Source organism: Puntigrus tetrazona, chromosome 1, assembly GCF_018831695.1.
Source record: "Puntigrus tetrazona isolate hp1 chromosome 1, ASM1883169v1, whole genome shotgun sequence".
Lineage (NCBI taxonomy): Eukaryota > Metazoa > Chordata > Actinopteri > Cypriniformes > Cyprinidae > Puntigrus > Puntigrus tetrazona.
Genome location: NC_056699.1, coordinates 6521149 through 6533183, shown reverse-complemented (window position 1 = coordinate 6533183; position 12035 = coordinate 6521149). Strand labels below are relative to the sequence as shown.

Sequence of the window (12035 nt, the reverse complement as noted above, 5' to 3'; positions counted from 1 at the left end):
TGTAAATGTCTTACCCACTAAGCTGCAGAGATCCGATTGCGTTCCAAGCTGCTCAAGTATCCAGTCAGATGTCCTTTGAGTAGATCTGCAAACGCTGCATAGAATATAAGGATTGGAAACCTGTAAAATTATTTGCTATTTTTGCTGTACAAGACTTCACCAAGTAAGCAGAATAAAATAACTTTCTGACGAAACTTAACCACCCAAGGAGCCGTATCTACAGACCAGAATATCACAGACACTGCTGTTATGATTTTATTATGACTCTACCAAATTTAAGATTTACGCTTTTGGAATTGCATATAAATTTTTTTGCCTAATTTCGAGTTGATAGTTTATAGTGAGAAACTATTTACACCAAAAGACATTTCTACAAATAATTACAAAGCAACAGGTAACATTGAATTAAACTTAATTTTGAGTAAAAAAGGATGAAATAGTATTTTCTCCAATTGCCTTTAATTACCACTTTGACGCAGTGTCAGCCATGTGCATTCCATTTAATAATTTGAATTAAAATAAAAATTTATACGCAGTTGCATTCTGTGTTGCATTCTGTTTTATAATGTACTCTTAAATACTGTGGTATAATTGTCACTACTTGCAATAAGTAGTGTAAATAGAATCCATTGCTATTTGCACTTAGTGTTTATGTTAGGTCTGACTGAGTTATGTATTATTTTATATGTTTTAATCCAAATACTTTTGGTCTTCTGATTTCTAACAAAATGCATATGGGATATCATTGCTTTTTATCATAACAGAAGTAATTTAACATTGGGTATTGAATAAAGTGTGTATGAAAGTATTGGATACCATAATATAAATTTATTTATTCTAATTTATCCTTTTATATGAATTCATTTGAGGTAGAGGCCAGAGATCTTACAGTACACCCTCAATGTCTATTACTTATCAATTATGGATCTATAATGAAATGAGCAGCCATATAACACAAATCATTTCTCCGCTGCCAGTATAAAAAAAGCTTTTGTAGAAAATCTATTGCAAGCCATGGTACAGACATTGTGCATTCATTATGTAATTAATTTCATGTGATGATGAGATTTAATAAATTCAAGAGGGGCTACATGCATCAGAATGCTTTCAGTGGCCTGTGGATTTAAATACATTACACTGCCTTTACAATGAGTTCAAAAAGACAACGCGCCAAGAAACTTTTCACCTCACTTCATCAAAGTTCTGGCAGCCTTCCCATCCTGAAGAATCTTTTCCAATTTAGATCTTGTACAGCAGCAACGCTACAATTGAAGACTCCTGTTCCTCTAATCGCTGTTAAATTCCGAATAATCGCTCTAGCTGTAACTTACTGTAGCATCTCCTATAAAGACGTGGTTGACATTAATGTATGTATTTATTCGCTTTTTTGACATGGAAAATCTCCTGCTCTGATCCACCCATCCGTGTGGCTTTATATACAGAACCTACTGTTCCTGAAATCTGCTCTATTAAGTCACACTGACCCAGGATTGTGAGGCCTCTAAGGAATATGCCCTGTGGCAATCTCCACAACCTGACACCTTTACAGTCATACGCACACAAAATAACTATCGCTACGAGAGATATCGCAGATCAGCGATGGCAACCATTAGACATCTCTGACTGAATCACAGCAGCTATGTTCATGAAAAAACTAGACCATTTGTCTTTCTTTTCTTTCTGGATGTGATATAAGGGGGTTTTATGTGTTTGTAAGTGTATTTATGCATTTGCAAAAAGTGATTGATAAGTGGTTTTTTTTCTCCCAAGTCTCTAAAATCTTGCAAGCTAATCAAAGCTGGCTTAACTGTCAGCATGTATATATTTAGTAAAAATGTGGTTTAAGAAACCCAGTACCGTATCAAACTACATGCTTGCAATGCTTTGGCTAAGCATTCATATCTACATGCTTATCCGATATGTGAAAATGAATGAAATAAAAGGAAATGGAATTAATCAAAATGTCTTAGTGTATCATTTTCAGAAAATTCTAACTTGTTTAAGGATGTTCAGATTATTTAACTTTAATAAAGTAAGACAGACATTACAGAGAACATTCTCAGAATGTTCTAAAAAAACATTCTTAATAGAGTTTGTTTTCTTCTAATGTTCTAAAGTTTAAATCTGGTCTTTAACATTCTCAGAAAACACAAAAGTATCAAAAAGTCATTTATATGTTGTTCGTGAAACATTTCTGTAATGTTTTATTTATGTACTTCATCTAACATTAATTTCAACTAACATCTTGTGAAGTGAAAAGCTTTGCATTTGTAAAAACACCAATCCATCTTTAAGCCATTATTAATTTAAACTGTTGCTTTTGGCCAAAAAAAGGTACATAATTCATAATTCCTCCAGTGAAAAAGTGCTATCCATTGTTATCTTCTCACATCAAAATCCAAGAGAGCAAAGTACATGCAGTGAGTTTAATATACATGTACATACACACATATGCATACAATAAGAAGATAACAAGTAGATATAGTAGAAAAACAACAGAGAAAGCTTTTTAAAGTCCTGTTTTAAAGAAAACAAATAGAGAGTGCAAGTGTTAGATGGTCAAGTTTTTATTTTGAGATTAAAAAAGAAACAAATAAATAAAATAGAATTAGAATAGAGAGTGCTAGAGTTAGAGGGTCAAATAAACATAGAAGAGATGTATTTTTAGCCAGTTCTTGAAGGTGGCTAATGACTCAGCGGCTTGGATTGAGTTGGGCAGGTCATTCCAGCAAGTTAATATAAAACAGTTAATGTAAAAGTCTGTGAAAGTGATTCTTCTAGAGGCACATGAGTCTGAAATAATAGATTTAGGTAGAGCGGTGCAGAGCCAGTGGTGGTTTTGTAGGCAAACATGAATGGCTTGGATTTTGTGAATATTATAGATGGAGTTGGAAGCAAAGAAACATAAACAAATCTTGTTTTTTTGGTGGTGCATTCTGGGTAATTCAAGGAGCAAACGTTTCAATGCACTGGAATGGTTTTGGCAGACTCACTATAGAACTGATTGCAGAGGATTGATACTGATTCGTAATTTGATATTTTGCAGACTTTCATTCCAACTCTCTATTCACAAATGAATGAAATGAAAGATTATTGGGTGTCAGATTTAAATCAGTCAAAGATGTAATATCATATTATTGTGAGTCGCCTCACTTTCTCACTACTACTTCTCTGCCTCTCTGTGTGTGTTTCCCATTCAGTGACTGTTCTTTTGTCCTTTTAACTGGTGTTAATTAAATGAACAGGGTGCTTATGGAGCGGTGTCTTTCAGTACAATTAACTTGACATACTGTGGTACATTACTGCCATCTTTGCTTTGACTCTTAAATAATGTAGATAAACTTTCTTCAAAATTAATTGCCAGGTTAATGAGTTCGCAGTGGGTTGTGCATTTCGCAAATGGTTTCTAGAGTGCCAACAGGAGGGAAGTGCATGTGTCTGTTTGCTCAGTAAAAGAAAGTTTTACCTTCACGCTCACATTTTTCATTCTTAATAACTTTTACATTATTAGATTTGTGTGTGTGTGTGTGTGTGTGTGTGTGTGTGTGTGTGTGTGAAAAAGCTTTTACATTTTACAATCTTCACTAAACCTCTCCAAGGATCACATAAATTTATCATATGGTTTCAGGGGATGTGGAATACAAGCCCATTCTTAAGAGCTAATTTTATAGTGTTTTATTTGTGTTTTATCCTTCTGTTTGGTTCTTGGTGGATACGTAGAAGGCTGACTTATTGGAAAATTCAATATACATTTTTAAGAAACTCCAAAGACAAACTTATATGATTATAGGGAAGGTTAATAAAATAATAAAGAATTATTTTTGTGTGTTTCCATGATTAATGCTATGTTATGACCTCAAAACACTGGTGTGGTAACTTTTTCTGTTATAGTAAACTTGCTCGATAGCTCACCTGGTACTTGCAGTACGGAGCGCTTGCACGAAAAGCCAGTGAAAATAAAACACCGCAAGTGTTCAGAGACTTGTAAAGCGAGCAAATGCGCTTTTATCTGACATTTGTCACTAGGTCCCGGTTAAGTGGTAAGTTGTTTTCAGATTTGCAATAGAGCAATAACCTTTTAGCTCCACTCATTCATTTCTATTCTGAACTGCTGTGATACATACAACAACCAACGTAATAAATCATCTCTTTCAGATAAAACGTACTTTTATTGCCATTCACTGGACATTTAACTTTGAAAGTGCAGCAAAACGAGCAACTTAATATAATTTCGCTGACACAATCCAATAAGCCTGGGCTTTTGTGGTGAAAGTTCCTTATATGAAGGAAATCGTATGGGTTTGGAGCTTGGGTAAATAAATACAATCCCTTCAATGTACCTTGTTGTATTTTTTCTGGATATAGCAAGAGAAAAAAAGGAGGATATGAGATACTGGCAAGGACAGGGCAGGATGCATTTGCATTTCTAAGCAGGGCAGGATGTCTGAATTGATGTAAAAATGTGCATGCGTGTTTCTCCATGTTTGTGGGTCACGTGTAAGAGGTACAGTATACAGTCTATGTAAGCTCCTTACTGTATTTTCGCTTTTTTATTCTCTCACACACAAACTCACACACATTCATCTCTTGGCTATTACATTACAGTGACCCAGATAAGCATAAAATTGCATCAGTAAGCCAGAAATTACCAAATCCTGTTTCAGTAACCTAGCAGAACACAGGGAAAGCAAACGTTTGGTAGAACAGGTGCTATAATTGTGTTGACAGTGCGTGTATACTTTGTTTTCAGGCGTACGTGTTTGTTTTGTGTGAGCGCTACTTCACGGAGTGTTCTGCAGTTTCTTTCAAGGACCTCCTGGTTGCATCACCTATTTCAGAAATCAATGGGTGAATAACCAAACACTTATATATGTATTCATTTGTATTCCGGGCACACTAAGATGAAGCAGGCATTCGGTACAGTGAGCACTACCCTCTGGGGTAGCAGGGGAGGAAATACTGCAAGAAAATACTGGGAAAGGGGCAAGTTGTCACTGGTGTTTAAAAAAAGAAAATTGATTGAAATGAATCTGTTGCCCAAATGGATGATTTCATTTTTCAAACATAATGTTATTGATTTGCTTTCATTCTGACTGTAACAATTTTTTCAGTTTAATAAACAATGTACAGTATGTGCATTTTTAATTTGCTTTAAATTTCTATGAAAAAAAAAAGAAAATGCATACAAATTAACATTGAAGTCAGCCCACTCGTTTTGACTGCATGGCACAAAAAAGATGACACAGTGTTCTGGTAAACAGCACATGGAGAAGCATCAGATCTGTTGAATACTCAAATGAAGCATCAACCACCCGCCCCCAACCAATTTTACGCCACTTGGAACCTTCCGCACACCAACAGAATCTTAATCAACAGAGGTTACTGCAGATCGTGCCGTTTTAATTGATAGCTAGGGATGCCAGCTGAATTTCAAGCTTAGTAGGTGATAGTATCACATCATCGGAAATGAGTGATACCTCATTATGTCAAAATATCGGGAGGAGAAAGCAGAAGTGCAGAAAAGAGATTAACATGAAATGCAAAATTAATGACAGCATGCAAAGGGTTCTCCCAAAGAGAATTACATAAATAATACGTTCGCTGCAAAAATCAAGTTTCTTAATCAGTATTTTTGCCTTGTTTCACCATAAAAATATCCTTAAAACAAGATTTATGCAAATGAGAAACAAAACTGCATAAGATATTAATATATCTTGAATTAAGTTTATTTATTCCACCCCTCTATCAAATGGCTTTTTTAAAGCATACATTTCAATAAACTTGGTCATATTTATGCTTGAAGCAAGAAAAGCAATTGCCAGGAAGGTTCAAGATATATTGCATGAAAAAAGCCTTAATATCGTTAGCATTTTTTCTACTCAAGTAAATATAGCTTCTTTTCAGGATGTTCAGATGTTGTTTTACTCAAACATAAGATATAAATACTAATGTATGTATTTGTTATTATTATTATTATTTATTTATTACAATGTTCCAGGCTTCAACTAATAATAGCTATATAATTTATGCTGAAAATAACCTATTTTGTGTGGTTCAAAAGAAAAAAACAACAACTAAGAGTCAGTTAGTAATGAGAATTAATAATATATTGGAGATTTTACATGCGCTCACAACTTCCACAAGGCATTCATCAGGACAGACTTTCATTACTGATTTCGGAATAAAATGCACTGATTTTAATAACTTTTGTGACATATAAAAACGAAATTAAGCAGTATGGAGCTGGGAGTTTAACTAAAGTGTGTTTAAAAAGTACATCGCAGAATTTTGTAATTATAAATAATGCAGCTTGAATTTTAAATAACCAAGTATTATTATGCATCAGACAACAGAGGTCTGAGTTTTCAAAGAATCACACTGAATGAGCTCCAAACGGGTAGAATAGCAAGTGTTCAAATTTACAGAGCATCTGTCACCTAAACCACAACATAAATTCCTAAATTCTGGGAAAAGTCTAAAAATAATGACAACAAGGCAAAAAAATAAATATTATGCTTCAGTGAAAAGGCATGGTAGACATGTCAAAGCTCATACTCTGTGGAAATCTTCAAAGAATATTTGCTAAATGATGTTGAAGTACAGGATCAAATTTTTCAACATATGTGTTTAAGTTGGTAAAAAAAGTGCATAAAAAGGTGGATTATTGTCTGTCTTTATGATTAATAAATGTGTCAAACTTCCCAGTGAAATGATGTCATACATTTTATAAACCTGCATTACCAACACTGAGCTGACTAATGCTTCTGTTCAAACTTGATATGTTTGCTCTTCAGATCAGCGATGTTATTAATCTAAGGTTTAATTCTCAACACTTATATGCATGTAAATGCATGCAAGGGAAACATAAGGTCTACAGACAAACAGCCACTGGAATCCCTGCTAGTCCTTTCATCTGGCCCTCCCATAACCTTTTATGTAACCAGAACCATATCCTGTAAATCTGTCTTATCATTCAGACCCAGCAGGGGGGAGGCGTCCCCTTGGCACTTCAGTAAAAAAGAGAAAATATTAGGTTTCTGGCTGAAGAACAAAAAGCAAAACGCGATTGTAGTTTGATGTCAGAAGAAACCGTTTTAAACAGTGCAGTTGAAATAAAAAGCTGGAGTTGTTTGGAGGTTGTGAAAGTTTTCTTGAGGAATCCTAACGTTCGCGCATTGGTGAGTTCCGCATGTATAACTGTATAAACACGTGTTAGAAATAACAATACGAAAGTCATTAACCTGTTAAGTTTTTATATAGTGACTAATTGTGTTATAATGCAACTGTGTGTGCTGGTGGAATGTGTTTGCGTGGGGTCGTGCAAGGTGTTTTTGGTGTCTTCTAGTTCGCGAACGCGTCGACGTTTTTGAATGAATCTCTGAACCGAACGAATTGTTCTCGAGTCATTTTACGCACCGACTCGTATCGTTCGTTCGCCGCCGTTTCTTCTGTTCCTCCTCGTGTCTGCTTTCCTGTCTTAGCATATCGTGAATTAATTCATACGTTCAAGTCCCAATTCGCATACTACACTTCGCAAGGCTAAACATTAACTTTGAAGATTTGATCTACTGAATGAACACGCCCGCTTCACTGAACGACTCTGATTTGAACAAAACTCACAGCGTTATTAAACAAACGTCACGTCCGGGAGGAAAAGTCACTGATGACCACATTTCTCAGTTGTAGTTTGTAGGAAACGCTGTGATGTTAAAATTGATGTTTGAATTGAAGTCTCTTAGCTGATCGAATCGTGTTTTAATGAATCAATAATTTTATGACTCATATCACACGATAAACTTGTTGCCACCCACTGGCGCGACAATGTAAGCAACGGATCATTGGACGATTCAAAGTCGTTTTATTTATGAATCTGCTTTACTTATGAATCTTTTTAGCGAAAAGTATCAAGATATCATATTTGCTAGTTTTAAACTCCCAACCAACATTGCCCTGTTCATAGAACACCAAGCAGCAATTATGATTAATTAGACATAAATAGCCTAATAAAGTTCTCAGATTTTCCTCAGTGTCACTGAACTATCTAATGCTAAAGACAAAACTATGAATTAAGACCTTGCTTTGGAAAAAAGAAACCTAAAGCTTTATTCCCTTGCTTTCTGAATGTACATTTCCCCCCCACTGGTCTTGGGTAAAGTTGAAATATAACTCTAGCTCTGGAGGTAAATACCCTTTGCTCCTTTGAGAACGTGAACTTTCACTCACACACTATAGTATACAGTACTTTTGCAATAGAACCGTTATGGAAGTGAGCGGCAGGGCCAAAGAAGCAAAACTGTGACTTATGTTACAACATGATTTAGCATGTCACGTTTTCAAGGTAGAAAATATTACAGAGCTTATAGAATGAAACTGGGCTGGCTTCCAGAAAAAAAAAGATAACTGAATTTATTATATATTTTCTTATGTAAAAGCACTCATTATAATCTCATTGACTCCAAGTGAGTCATTGCTGTGTAACTGAAATCTATGTCTTGTTTTTTATGGAAGATATTCCAGAACAAAGTGTACCAATCCTTTAAACTACATTCAACATAAAAAATGATACATTATGGAATTTATTGCATTTTATTTTAGCTAATTGAAAAAAATAAATAACATTGACCACAGCTTGGTAAAATTTTCATATCATAGTGAAAAATATTCACATTTTTGTATTCTGCTTTATTAGTAATTTATTTGTTGTTTATTTTTAGTATGCAATACAGCAGAGCAGTATAGAGCTACAGCAGAGCAAGGCGTCAGCAGCTATAAAGCCATGCCTATTCTTTTTTTATCAACTGGTAAAATTATTTGAAAGTGATATAAGTCACTTTGGATAAAAGCATCTGCCAAAAGCATGTACATGTTAGGTAAAATACTTTAATTTGAAGGAATTGTGACAATTCTGATTCTTTACCACAGTTGATAAATGATTAATAGTAGTTCATTAACTATACCTCCACTTGGAAATGATCACTTTTCTATTACAAGACTGACCGACCATTTGCTCACATTACATACCACAGTTTTTTGTCTTGTCATGCACATTAAAGGAATGTCTAAAGGAAAATAATTTTACTTGTACTTCTTTGACTTATCTTGCACTCAGCAAAGACTGACCTGGTAATGATTTTGCAGTCTACATTTTCATGGGTAAGAACATATTTCATAAATAGGAGTAGGAGCAATAGACCTCAATGCTGACCTGAATTATTTGACTGTCAAATATAATATTTGGTTTCGCCAAAATTTGCAGTATATTTTAATTTTGTGCACATATTTTCATCTTTAATCAACATAGTGTTTTATACATTGATTTTTAGATGACATGAACACTCATACAACTTCCAATTAGTGCAGCTTTCCTCCCTCAAAGTTATCATTTCATTTTCAGATCACTTTGTTCATAAAGTGTATTTCAAAAGCAACAGTTCTTTGACGGTCTTTACATTTAATGCCCTGACAAATAGTAGAAGGTAAAATATATACATAAAACGCATCTTGTAAATCTTTGTGCGGAAAAATTATGATAGATAGTTTCACTGGTTCAATCTTGTTCCCTTGTTTTCTCATAGGTGCCATGAGCGGACAGATTTTTTCAGTCACGTGGCAAAATCTTGATAGCCCTTTTACTGATAACTGTCCCAGTTGTTCAGAGCGGGAATGTTCTTGTCTTTCCTGTGGATGGCAGTCATTGGGTCAACATGAACATCTTGGTGGAGGCCCTTCATGACAAAGGTCACAATGTTACAGTCATTCGGATGGCAGACAGCTGGTACATCAAAGAATTCTCACCTCACTACACATCAGTCACTATAAATTCACCAGGAGGATTCGATGAGGAATTCTTTGAGACGTTTGCATTCAGACTCATGAAAATCCTGAGAGAAGGCTCCACCTGGGGTCGTCTGAAGCTGGAAATAGAGACATGGTTAGGTACTTATGAGCTGATCAAAGTAGAATGTGAGATGATAAAAAGTATGATGGAAGACCAGCAGCTAATACAGTCTTTAAGGGATGCCAAGTATGATTTGCTTCTTACAGATCCGCTTTTGTTTGGAGGTGTTCTTTTGGGCCACTTCCTGAAGCTGCCTATTGTCTACAATATCCGTTGGACGATGTATAGTGAGGCGCATTTTGCAATAGCTCCTTCTCCACTTTCTTATGTTCCTTTTCCGATGGTGGAGTTATCAGACCGCATGAGCTTTTTCAAAAAGAGTGAAAAATTTAGTGATGTACACTATAGCTGAAGCTATGGGTGTTTTGTTGTTTGCTCCAAATTATAATGCACTTTGCGAACGGTTCATTGGCCCAGGAGTCTCCTTCCTTACCTTAGTACAGAGTGCTGATCTGTGGCTCCATAGAGTTGATTTTGTTTTTGAATTCCCGCGTCCCACTATGCCGAACATTGTCTATATGGGAGGTTTTCAATGCAAGCCGTCAAAGCCTCTTCCCAGAGATCTGGAGGACTTTGTGCAGAGCTCTGGTGATCATGGTGTCATCATCATGTCTCTGGGCACTCTCATTGGTCAGCTTCCTGATGATGTGGCTGAAGCGATTGCTGAAGCTTTTGCAGAACTTCCACAGAAGATCGTCTGGAGGTACAAAGGAAAGAGACCATCTGCTCTAGGAAACAACACCTAGTGATGGACTGGATGCCTCAGAATGATCTTCTGGGTCATCCTAAGACCAGAGCCTTCGTTGCACATGGAGGAACCAATGGGATTCAAGAAGCCATTTACCACGGAGTACCAATCATTGGATTTGGGTTGATTTTTGACCAGCCTGATAATCTTGCAAAAATGAGAGTACGGGGTGTAGCCAAGAATGTAAACTTTGCCACAGTGGATAAGGACTCCTTCCTTGAAACCGTCAAAGAGGTTCTTTATGATCCCTCTTATCAGGAGAACATGCAGAGGCTCTCAAGGCTTCACAAGGACGTTCCAGTAAAACCTCTGGACAATGCCATCTTCTGGATTGAGTTTGTTATGAGGCACAAAGGTGCTGCTCACCTGCGCACAGAGTCTTACAAAATGCCCTGGTACTCTTATCACTCTGTAGATGTCTTACTGTTCCTGCTATCTGCTGTGACCCTCATAATCTTGATAATATGTGTGGTTATTAAATATTTCTGTTTCAGAATATGTTTAGGAAAATCAAAAAACAAACTTGAATGACTTTTTTATAGTATCTAAGGTACTATATTTTGTTATTAAGCCACTCTAGGTCGGGCATTTCCTGTATATTAATGACCAAAGCTTTGAATCAAAATTATGTTTATTTTGTACAGTGATCTAAAGATGTTAATTTATTGATTTGTGCATGTTTAAATTTGTGCCATTGTTTAGAACAATATTCTGTATTTCAAAAATGAATTGTGTCAGGTATAACATGTTTTTTTTACTTATATTAACTGATTTATCAGTTTGTAATTTCATTAAAAATGAAAACACAACACAAACAGTTTAGCAAAATACATGCAATTCCAAATACTCAATAAGCTCATTAAGCTTTAATAGATTAATATTTGTGGTTTGTATGACAGTATTACCTAAAAATATACATTATAAATTTTGTCATCAGTAGCTATTTCATAAGAATGTATAAATAATTCATTTAATATTTCACCAAATGTTTATTATTTATTTTGACAATCATTTTTATTTCAGATATGTATATTTATTTCAGATATTTTTATATGGAAAATTAAATTTAGCAAATCAGTTTGATTTAAAGTTCTATGGGGCATTTCACATAATTGTTTATGTACTGACAATAATACATTATATCGTAATAAATATTTTGTTACATTAAGCACTGTTGTTTTTCATTATATTTGCAACCTTGACTGTGTTTGTGCCAAAAACACTTTCCTGTACAATGCTCTACATGTACTATAATCCTCACATACTAAAGTGTTGATATGAAGGTACTGGCCATTTAAGTAGCTGCTGTGAATTTAGCTAGTCAACCTCCAGGTAAAATTACACAACAAAACTTGAAATAGTAGCTCATTAACTAGGGCCTTGCAGGTA

At 35.2% G+C, this 12035-nt stretch overlaps 1 protein-coding gene and 1 pseudogene across 1 annotated transcript in view; one reads left to right on the top strand and one right to left on the bottom strand.

Annotated features, from left to right (window-relative positions):
• Positions 1 to 12035, bottom strand: part of elfn1b (extracellular leucine-rich repeat and fibronectin type III domain containing 1b) — a 139148-nt gene that overhangs the window by 86100 nt on the left and 41013 nt on the right.
• Positions 6953 to 11776, top strand: LOC122347016 (annotated as a pseudogene).